We start from the raw sequence: 12604 nt of genomic DNA, 5'->3' as shown, positions 1-12604 counted from the left end.
TGTACCAGGTTTTAATTGGGACCCATGCTTTCACAATACATCCCTGCCCCTTTTAGGCGCATTGGTGTCAAAAGGGATCATTACATTGTTAGTCTCCTTTGGGTCACAATGGATCCTTACTTCTCTTAACCCCTGTGGTGTCACAATGCATCCCATGGCCGTTTAGGCCACTTGATGTCACAATGAATCATTTGATTCCTGGCCTCCATGGTGGTGCAATTGTACCAGGTTTTACTTGGGCCCCATGCTTTCACAATTCATCCCTGCCCCTTTTAGGCCCATTGGTGTCACAAGGGATCATTAGATTGTTAGCCTGCACTGGGTCACAGTGGTTCCTTGCTTCTCTTAACCTCTGTGGTGTCACAATGCATCCCATGACCTTTTAGGCCACTTGATGTCACAATGAATCATTTGATTCTTGGCCTCCATGGTGTCATAATGGTTCCTTGTTTCTATTGGGCCCCATGCTTTCACAATACATCCCTGCCCCTTTTAGGCCCATTGGTGTCAAAAGGGATCATTAGATTGTTAGCCTCCATTGGGTCACAATGGATCCTTACTTCTCTTAACCCCTGTGCTGTCACAATGCATCCCATGCCCTTTTAGGCCACATGACGTCACAATGAATTATTTGATTCTTGGCCTCCATGGCGGCATAATAGATCCTTGCTTCTATTGGTCCCCGTGCTGTAACAATCCATCCCTGGCCCTTTTTATACCCCCTGGTGCCACAAGGGATCATTAGATTGTTTGCCTGCATTGGGTCACAATGGTTCCTTGCTTCTCTTAACCTCTGTGGTGTCACAATGCATTCCAAGCCCTTTTAGGCCACTTGGTCTTACAATGAACCATTTGATTCTTGGCCTTCATGGTGTCATAATGGTTCCTTGCTTCTATAGGTCCCCATGCTGTCAGAGATCATCCGTGGTCCTTTTGCGCCCCCTGGTGTCAAAAGGGATTCTTAGATTGTTAGCCTGCATTGGGGGACAATGGTTCCTTGCTTCTCTTAACCCCTGTGCTGTCACAATGCATCCCATGCCCTTTTAGGCCACTTGATGTCACAATGAATCAATTGATTCTTGGCCTCCATGGTGGCATAATTGTACCAGGTTTTACTTGGGCCCCATGCTTTCACAATCCATCCCTGCCCCTTTTAGGCCCATTGGTGTCAAATGGGATCCTTAGATTTTTAGCCTCCATTGGGTCACAATGGATCCTTGCTTCTCTTAACCCCTGTGCTGTCACAATGCATCCCATGCCCTCTTAGGCCACTTGATGTCACAATGAATCATTTGATTCTTGGCCTCCATGGTGTCATAATGGTTCCTTGTTTCTATTGGGCCCCATGCTGTCACAATTCATCCCTGGCCCTTTTACGCCCCCTGGTGTCAAATGGGATCCTGGGATTTTTAGCCTCCATTGGGTCACAATGGATCCTTGCTTCTCTTAACCCCTGTGGTGTCACAATGCATCCCATGCCCTTTTAGGCCACTTGATGTCACAATGAATCATTTGATACTTGGCCTCCACTGTGGCATAATAGATCCTTGCTTCTATTGGTCCCCGTTCTGTAACAATCCATCCCTGGTCCTTTGTATACCCCCTGGTGCCACAAGGGATCATTAGATTGTTAGCCTGCATTGGGTCACAATGGTTCCTTGCTTCTCTTAACCTCTGTGGTGTCACAATGCATTCCAAGCCCTTTTAGGCCACTTGGTCTTACAATGAACCATTTGATTCTTGGCCTTCATGGTGTCATAATGGTTCCTTGCTTCTATAGGTCCCCATGCTGTCAGAGTCCATCCGTGGTCCTTTTGCGCCCCCTGGTGTCAAAAGGGATTCTTAGATTGTTAGCCTGCATTGGGTCACAATGGTTCCTTGCTTCTCTTAACCCCTGTGGTGTCACAATGCATCCCATGGCCTTTTAGGCCACTTGATGACACAATGAATCATTTGATTCTTGGCCTTCGTGGTGGTGTAATTGTACCAGGTTTTACTTGGGCCCCATGCTTTCACAATTCATCCCTGGCCCTTTTAGGCCCATTGGTGTCACAAGGGATCATTAGATTGTTAGCCTGCATTGGGTCACAATGGTTCCTTGCTTCTCTTAACATCTGTGGTGTCACAATGCATCCCATGCCCTTTTAGGCCACTAGATGTCACAATGATTCATTTGATTCTTGGCCTCCATGGTGTCATAATGGTTCCTTGTTTCTATTGGGCCCCATGCTGTCACAATACATCCCTGGCCCTTTTACGCCCCCTGGTGTCAAATGGGATCCTGGGATTTTTAGCCTCCATTGGGTCACAAGGGATCCTTGCTTCTCTTAACCCCTGTGCTGTCACAATGCATCCCATGACTTTTAGGCCACTTGATGTCACAATGAATCATTTGATTCTTGGCCTTCATGGTGGCATAATAGATCCTTGCTTCTATTGGTCCCCGTGCTGCAACAATCCATCCCTGGCCCTTTTTATACCCCCTGGTGCCACAATGGATCATTAGATTGTTAGCCTGCATTGGGTCACAATGGTTCCTTGCTTCTCTTAACCTCTGTGGTGTCACAATGCATGCCAAGCCCTTTTAGGCCACTTGATGTCACAATGAACCATTTGATTCTTGGCCTTCATGGTGTCATAATGGTTCCTTGCTTCTATAGGTCCCCATCCTGTCAGAGTCCTTCCGTGGTCCTTTTGCGCCCCCTGGTGTCAAAAGGTATTATTAGATTGTTAGCCTGCATTGGGTCACAATGGTTCCTTGCTTCTCTTAACCCCTGTGCTGTCACAATGCATCCCATGCCCTTTTAGGCCACCTGATGTCACAATGAATCATTTGATTCTTGGCCTCCATGGTGGTGAAATTGTACCAGGTTTTAATTGGGCCCCATGCTTTCACAATACATCCCTGCCCATTTTAGTCCCATTGGTGTCAAAAGGTATCATTAGATTGTTAGCCTCCATTGGGTCACAATGGATCCTTACTTCTCTTAACCCCTGTGGTGTCACAATGCATCCCATGCCCTTTTAGGCCACATGATGTCACAATGAATTATTTGATTCTTGGCCTCCATGGCGGCATAATAGATCCTTGCTTCTATTGGTCCCCGTGCTGTAACAATTCATCCCTGACCCTTTTAGGCCGATTGGTGTCACAAGGGATCATTAGATTGTTAGCCTGCATTGGGTCACAATGATTCCTTGCTTCTCTTAACCTCTGTGGTGTCACAATGCATCCCATGCCCTTTTAGGCCACTTGATGTCACAATGAATCATTTGATTCTTGGCCTCCATGGTGGCGGAATTGTACCAGGTTTTAATTGGGCCCCATGCTTTCACAATACATCCCTGCCCCTTTTAGGCCCATTGGTGTCAAAAGGGATCATTAGATTGTTAGCCTGCATTGGGTCACAATGGATCCTTGCTTCTCTTAACGCCTGTGCTGTCACAATGCATCCCATGCCCTTTTAGGCCACATGATGTCACAATGAATTATTTGATTCTTGGCCTCCATGGCGGCATAATAGATCCTTGCTTCTATTGGTCCCCGAGCTGTAACAATCCATCCCCGGCCCTTTTTATACACCCTGGTGCAACAAGGGATCATTAGATTGTTAGCCTGCATTAGGTCACAATGGTTCCTTGCTTCTCTTAACCTCTTTGGTGTCACAATGCATTCCAAGCCCTTTTAGGCCACTTGGTCTTACAATGAACCATTTGATTCTTGGCCTTCATGGTGTCATAATGGTTCCTTGCTTCTATAGGTCCCCATGCTGTCAGAGTCCATCCGTGGTACTTTTGCGCCCCCTGGCATTAAAAGGTATTCTTAGATTGTTAGCCTGCATTGGGTCACAATGGTTCCTTGCTTCTCTTAACCTCTGTGGTGTCACAATGCATCCCATGCCCTTTTAGGCCACTTGATGTCACAATGAATCATTTGATTCTTGGCCTCCATGGTGGCGGAATTGTACCAGGTTTTAATTGGGCCCCATGCTTTCACAATACATCGCTGCCCCTTTTAGGCCCATTGGCGTAAAAAGGGATCATTAGATTGTTAGCCTGCATTGGGTCACAATGGATCCTTGCTTCTCTTAACGCCTGTGCTGTCACAATGCATCCCATGCCCTTTTAGGCCACATGATGTCACAATGAATTATTTGATTCTTGGCCTCCATGGCGGCATAATAGATCCTTGCTTCTATTGTTCCCCGTGCTATAACAATTCATCCCTGGCCCTTTTAGGCCCATTGGTGTCACAAGGGATCATTAGATTGTTAGCCTGCATTGGGTCACAATCGTTCCTTGCTTCTCTTAACCTCTGTGGTGTCACAATGCATCCCATGCCCTTTTAAGCCACTTGATGTCACAATAAATCATTTGATTCTTGGCCTCCATGGTGTCATAAAGGTTCCTTTTTTCTATTGGACCCCATGCTGTCACAATTCATCCCTGGCCCGTTTACGCCCCCTGGTGTCAAATGGGATCCTGGGATTATTAGCCTCCATTGGGTCACAATGCATCCTTGGTTCTCTTAACCCCTGTGCTGTCACAATGCATCCCATGCCTTTTAGGCCACTTGATGTCACAATGAATCATTTGATTCTTGGCCTCCATGGCGGCATAATAGATCATTGTTTCTATTGGTCCCCGTGCTGTAACAATGCATACCTGGCCCTTTTTATACCCCCTGGTGCCAGAAGGGATCATTAGATTGTTTGCCTGCATTGGGTCACAATGGTTCCTTGCTTCTCTTAACCTCTGTGGTGTCACAATGCATTCCAAGCCCTTTTAGGCCACTTGGTCTTACAATGAACCATTTGATTCTTGGCCTTCATGGTGTCATAATGGTTCCTTGCTTCTATAGGTCCCCATGCTGTCAGAGATCATCCGTGGTCCTTTTGCGCCCCCTGGTGTCAAAAGGGATTCTTAGATTGTTAGCCTGCATTGGGTCACAATGGATCCTTGCTTCTCTTAACCCCTGTGCTGTCACAATGCATCCCATGCCCTTTTAGGCCACTTGATGTCACAATGAATCAATTGATTCTTGGCCTCCATGGTGGCATAATTGTACCAGGTTTTACTTGGGCCCCATGCTTTCACAATTCATCCCTGGCCCTTTTAGGCCCATTGGTGTCACAAGGGATCATTAGATTGTTAGCCTGCATTGGGTCACAATGGTTCCTTGCTTCTCTTAACCTCTGTGGTGTCACAATGCATCCCATGCCCTTTTAGGCCACTTGATGTCACAATGAATCATTTGATTCTTGGCCTCCATGGTGTCATAATGGTTCCTTGTTTCTATTGGGCCCCATGCTGTAACAATTCATCCCTGGCCCTTTTACGCCCCCTGGTGTCAAATGGGATCCTGGGATTTTTAGCCTCCATTGGGTCACAATGGATCCTTGCTTCTCTTAACCCCTGTGCTGTCACAATGCATCCCATGCCCTCTTAGGCTACTTGATGTCACAATGAATCATTTGATTCTTGGCCTCCATGGTGTCATAATGGTTCCTTGCTTCTATAGGTCCCCATGCTGTCAGAGTCCATCCGTGGCCCTTTTGCGCCCCCAGGTGTCAAAAGGGATTCTTAGATTGTTAGCCTGCATTGGGTCACAATGGATCCTTGCTTCTCTTAACCCCTGTGCTGTCACAATTCATCCCATGCCCTTTTAGGCCACATGATGTCACAATGAATTATTTGATTCTTGGCCTCCATGGCGGCATAATAGATCCTTGCTTCTATTGGTCCCCGTGCTGTAACAATTCATCCCTGGCCCTTTTAGGCGCATTGGTGTCACAAGGGATCATTAGATTGTTAGCCTCCATTGGGTCACAATGGATCCTTGCTTCTCTTAACCCCTGTGCTGTCACAATGCATCCCATGCCCTTTTAGGCCACTTGATGTCACAATGAATTATTTGATTCTTGGCCTCCATGGTGGCATAATTGTACCAGGTTTTAATTGGGCCCCATGCTTTCACAATACATCCCTGCCCCTTTTAGGCCCATTGGTGTCAAAAGGCATCATTAGATTGTTAGCCTGCATTGGGTCACAATGGATCCTTGCTTCTCTTAACCCCTGTGCTGTCACAATGCATCCCATGCCCTTTTAGGCCGCATGACGTCACAATGAATTATTTGATTCTTGGCCTCCATGGCGGCATAATAGATCCTTGCTTCTATTGGTCCCCGTGCTGTAACAATCCATCCCTGGCCCTTTTACGCCCATTGGTGTCACAAGGGATCATTAGATTGTTAGCCTGCATTGGGTCACAATGGTTCCTTGCTTCTCTTAACCCCTGTGGTGTCACAATGCATCCCATGCCCTTTTAGGCCACTTGATGTCACAATGAATCATTTGATTCTTGGCCTCCATGGTAGCATAATTGTACCAGGTTTTACTTGGGCCCCATGCTTTCACAATTCATCCCTGCCCCTTTTAGGCCCATTGGTGTCACAAGGGATCATTAGATTGTTAGCCTGCATTGGGTCACAATGGTTCCTTGCTTCTCTTAACCTCTGTGGTGTCACAATGCTTTCCATGCCCTTTTAGGCCACTTGATGTCACAATGAATCATTTGATTCTTGGCCTCCATGGTGGCGTAATTGTACCAGGTTTTAATTGGGACCCATGCTTTCACAATACATCCCTGCCCCTTTTAGGCGCATTGGTGTCAAAAGGGATCATTACATTGTTAGTCTCCTTTGGGTCACAATGGATCCTTACTTCTCTTAACCCCTGTGGTGTCACAATGCATCCCATGGCCTTTTAGGCCACTTGATGTCACAATGAATCATTTGATTCCTGGCCTCCATGGTGGTGCAATTGTGCCAGGTTTTACTTGGGCCCCATGCTTTCACAATTCATCCCTGCCCCTTTTAGGCCCATTGGTGTCACAAGGGATCATTAGATTGTTAGCCTGCACTGGGTCACAGTGGTTCCTTGCTTCTCTTAACCTCTGTGGTGTCACAATGCATCCCATGACCTTTTAGGCCACTTGATGTCACAATGAATCATTTGATTCTTGGCCTCCATGGTGTCATAATGGTTCCTTGTTTCTATTGGGCCCCATGCTTTCACAATACATCCCTGCCCCTTTTAGGCCCATTGGTGTCAAAAGGGATCATTAGATTGTTAGCCTCCATTGGGTCACAATGGATCCTTACTTCTCTTAACCCCTGTGCTGTCACAATGCATCCCATGCCCTTTTAGGCCACATGACGTCACAATGAATTATTTGATTCTTGGCCTCCATGGCGGCATAATAGATCCTTGCTTCTATTGGTCCCCGTGCTGTAACAATCCATCCCTGGCCCTTTTTATACCCCCTGGTGCCACAAGGGATCATTAGATTGTTTGCCTGCATTGGGTCACAATGGTTCCTTGCTTCTCTTAACCTCTGTGGTGTCACAATGCATTCCAAGCCCTTTTAGGCCACTTGGTCTTACAATGAACCATTTGATTCTTGGCCTTCATGGTGTCATAATGGTTCCTTGCTTCTATAGGTCCCCATGCTGTCAGAGATCATCCGTGGTCCTTTTGCGCCCCCTGGTGTCAAAAGGGATTCTTAGATTGTTAGCCTGCATTGGGGGACAATGGTTCCTTGCTTCTCTTAACCCCTGTGCTGTCACAATGCATCCCATGCCCTTTTAGGCCACTTGATGTCACAATGAATCAATTGATTCTTGGCCTCCATGGTGGCATAATTGTACCAGGTTTTACTTGGGCCCCATGCTTTCACAATCCATCCCTGCCCCTTTTAGGCCCATTGGTGTCAAATGGGATCCTGGGATTTTTAGCCTCCATTGGGTCACAATGGATCCTTGCTTCTCTTAACCTCTGTGGTGTCACAATGCATCCCATGCCCTTTTACGCCACTTGATGTCACAATGAATCATTTGATTCTTGGCCTCCATGGCGGCATAATAGATCCTTGCTTCTATTTGTCCCCGTGCTGTAACAATTCATCCCTGGCCCTTTTAGGCCCATTGGTGTCACAAGGGATCATTAGATTGTTAGCCTGCATTGGGTCACAATGGTTCCTTGCTTCTCTTAACCTCTGTGGTGTCACAATGCATCCCATGCCCTTTTAGGCCGCTTGATGTCACAATGAATCATTTGATTCTTGGCCTCCATGGTGGCATAATAGATCCTTGCTTCTATTGGTCCCCGTGCTGCAACAATCCATCCCTGGCCCTTTTTATACCCCCTGGTGCCGCAAGGGATCATTAGATTGTTAGCCTGCATTGGGTCACAATGGTTCCTTGCTTCTCTTAACCTCTGTGGTGTCACAATGCATGCCAAGCCCTTTTAGGCCACTTGATGTCACAATGAACCATTTGATTCTTGGCCTTCATGGTGTCATAATGGTTCCTTGCTTCTATAGGTCCCCATGCTGTCAGAGTCCATCCGTGGTCCTTTTGCGCCCCCTGGAGTCAAAAGGGATTCTTAGATTGTTAGCCTGCATTGGGTCACAATGGTTCCTTGCTTCTCTTAACCCCTGTGCTGTCACAATTCATCCCATGCCCTTTTAGGCCACCTGATGTCACAATGAATCATTTGATTCTTGGCCTCCATGGTGGTGAAATTGTACCAGGTTTTAATTGGGCCCCATGCTTTCACAATACATCCCTGCCCCTTTTAGGCCCATTGGTGTCAAAAGGAATTATTAGATTGTTAGCCTCCATTGGGTCACAATGGATCCTTACTTCTCTTAACCCCTGTGGTGTCACAATGCATCCCATGCCCTTTTAGGCCACATGATGTCACAAGGAATTATTTGATTCTTGGCCTCCACTGTGGCATAATAGATCCTTGCTTCTATTGGTCCCCGTGCTGTAACAATTCATCCCTGGCCCTTTTAGGCCCATTGGTGTCACAAGGGATCATTAGATTGTTAGCCTCCATTGGGTCACAATGGATCCTTGCTTCTCTTAACCCCTGTGCTGTCACAATGCATCCCATGCACTTTTAGGCCACTTGATGTCACAATGAATCATTTGATTCTTGGCCTCCATGGTGGCATAATAGATCCTTGCTTCTATTGGTCCCCGAGCTGTAACAATCTATCCCTGGCCCTTTTTATACCCCCTGGTGCCACAAGGGATCATTAGATTGTTAGCCTGCATTGGGTCACAATGGTTCCTTGCTTCTCTTAACCTCTGTGGTGTCACAATGCATTCCAAGCCCTTTTAGGCCACTTGGTCTTACAATGAACCATTTGATTCTTGGCCTTCATGGTGTCATAATGTTTCCTTGCTTCTATAGGTCCACATGATGTCAGAGTTCATCCGTGGTCCTTTTGCGCCCCCGGGTGTCAAAAGGGATTCTTAGATTGTTAGCCTGCATTGGGTCACAATGGTTCCTTGCTTCTCTTAACCTCTGTGGAGTCACAATGCATCCCATGCCCTTTTAGGCCACTTGATGTCACAATGAATCATTTGATTCTTGGCCTCCATGGTGGCGTAATTGTTCCAGGTTTTAATTGGACCCCATGCTTTCACAATACATCCCTGCCCCTTTTAGGCCCATTGGTGTCAAAAGGGATCATTAGATTGTTAGCCTCCATTGGGTCACAATGGATCCTTAATTCTCTTAACCCCTGTGCTGTCACAATGCATCCCATGCCCTTTTAGGCCACATGATGTCACAATGAATTATTTGATTCTTGGCCTCCACTGTGGCATAATAGATCCTTGCTTCTATTGGTCCCCGTGCTGTAACAATTCATCCCTGGCCCTTTTAGGCCCATTGGTGTCACAAGGGATCATTAGATTGTTAGCCTGCATTGGGTCACAATGGTTCCTTGTTTCTCTTAACCCCTGTGCTGTCACAATGCATCCCATGCCCTTTTAGGCCACATGATGTCACAATGAATTATTTGATTCTTGGCCTCCACTGTGGCATAATAGATCCTGGCTTCTATTGGTCCCCGTGCTTTCACAATCCATCCCTGGCCCTTTTTATACCCCCTGGTGCCACAAGGGATCATTAGATTGTTAGCCTGCATTGGGTCACAATGGTTCCTTGCTTCTCTTAACCTCTGTGGTGTCACAATGCATTCCAAGCCCTTTTAGGCCACTTGGTCTTACAATGAACCATTTGATTCTTGGCCTTCATGGTGTCATAATGGTTCCTTGCTTCTATAGGTCCCCATGCTGTCAGAGTCCATCCGTGGTCCTTTTGCGCCCCCTGGTGTCAAAAGGGATTCTTAGATTGTTAGCCTGCATTGGGTCACAATGGTTCCTTGCTTCTCTTAACCCCTGTGGTGTCACAATGCATCCCATGCCCTTTTAGGCCACTTGATGTCACAATGAATCATTTGATTCTTGGCCTTCGTGGTGGTGTAATTGTACCAGGTTTTACTTGGGCCCCATGCTGTAACAATTCATCCCTGCCCCTTTTAGGCCCATTGGTGTCACAAGGGATCATTAGATTGTTAGCCTGCATTGGGTCACAATGGTTCCTTGCTTCTCTTAACCTCTGTGGTGTCACAATGCATCCCATGCCCTTTTAGGCCACTTGATGTCACAATGAATCATTTGATTCTTGGCCTCCATGGTGTCATAATGGTTCCTTGTTTCTATTGGGCCCCATGCTGTCACAATACATCCCTGGCCCTTTTACGCCCCCTGGTGTCAAATGGGATCCTGGGATTTTTAGCCTCCATTGGGTCACAAGGGATCCTTGCTTCTCTTAACCCCTGTGCTGTCACAATGCATCCCATGACTTTTAGGCCACTTGATGTCACAATGAATCATTTGATTCTTGGCCTCCATGGTGGCATAATAGATCCTTGCTTCTATTGGTCCCCGTGCTGCAACAATCCATCCCTGGCCCTTTTTATACCCCCTGGTGCCACAATGGATCATTAGATTGTTAGTCTGCATTGGGTCACAATGGTTCCTTGCTTCTCTTAACCTCTGTGGTGTCACAATGCATGCCAAGCCCTTTTAGGCCACTTGATGTCACAATGAACCATTTGATTCTTGGCCTTCATGGTGTCATAATGGTTCCTTGCTTCTATAGGTCCCCATGCTGTCAGAGATCATCCGTGGTCCTTTTGCGCCCCCTGGTGTCAAAAGGTATTATTAGATTGTTAGCCTGCATTGGGTCACAATGGTTCCTTGCTTCTCTTAACCCCTGTGCTGTCACAATGCATCCCATGCCCTTTTAGGCCACCTGATGTCACAATGAATCATTTGATTCTTGGCCTTCATGGTGTCATAATGGTTCCTTGCTTCTATAGGTCCCCATGCTGTCAGAGATCATCCGTGGTCCTTTTGCGCCCCCTGGTGTCAAAAGGTATTATTAGATTGTTAGCCTGCATTGGGTCACAATGGTTCCTTGCTTCTCTTAACCCCTGTGCTGTCACAATGCATCCCATGCCCTTTTAGGCCACCTGATGTCACAATGAATCATTTGATTCTTGGCCTCCATGGTGGTGAAATTGTACCAGGTTTTAATTGGGCCCCATGCTTTCACAATACATCCCTGCCCCTTTTAGTCCCATTGGTGTCAAAAGGTATCATTAGATTGTTAGCCTCCATTGGGTCACAATGGATCCTTACTTCTCTTAACCCCTGTGGTGTCACAATGCATCCCATGCCCTTTTAGGCCACATGATGTCACAATGAATTATTTGATTCTTGGCCTCCATGGCGGCATAATAGATCCTTGCTTCTATTGGTCCCCGTGCTGTAACAATTCATCCCTGGCCCTTTTAGGCCGATTGGTGTCACAAGGGATCATTAGATTGTTAGCCTGCATTGGGTCACAATGATTCCTTGCTTCTCTTAACCTCTGTGGTGTCACAATGCATCCCATGCCCTTTTAGGCCACTTGATGTCACAATGAATCATTTGATTCTTGGCCTCCATGGTGGCGGAATTGTACCAGGTTTTAATTGGGCCCCATGATTTCACAATACATCCCTGCCCCTTTTAGGCCCATTGGTGTCAAAAGGGATCATTAGATTGTTAGCCTCCATTGGGTCACAATGGATCCTTGCTTCTCTTAACCCCTGTGCTGTCACAATGCATCCCATGCCCTTTTAGGCCACATGATGTCACAATGAATTATTTGATTCTTGGCCTCCATGGCGGCATAATAGATCCTTGCTTCTATTGGTCCCCGAGCTGTAACAATCCATCCCCGGCCCTTTATATACACCCTGGTGCAACAAGGGATCATTAGATTGTTAGCCTGCATTGGGTCACAATGGTTCCTTGCTTCTCTTAACCTCTTTGGTGTCACAATGCATTCCAAGCCCTTTTAGGCCACTTGGTCTTACAATGAACCATGTGATTCTTGGCCTTCATGGTGTCATAATGGTTCCTTGCTTCTATAGGTCCCCATGCTGTCAGAGTCCATCCGTGGTACTTTTGCGCCCCCTGGCATTAAAAGGTATCCTTAGATTGTTAGCCTGCATTGGGTCACAATGGTTCCTTGCTTCTCTTAACCTCTGTGCTGTCACAATGCATCCCATGCCCTTTTAGGCCACTTGATGTCACAATGAATCATTTGATTCTTGGCCTCCATGGTGGCTTAATTGTACCAGGTTTTAATTGGGCCCCATGCTTTCACAATACATCGCTGCCCCTTTTAG

This window comes from Cinclus cinclus, chromosome 17 (genome assembly GCF_963662255.1).
Source record: "Cinclus cinclus chromosome 17, bCinCin1.1, whole genome shotgun sequence".
NCBI lineage: Eukaryota > Metazoa > Chordata > Aves > Passeriformes > Cinclidae > Cinclus > Cinclus cinclus.
This window is presented reverse-complemented; position numbering follows the sequence as displayed.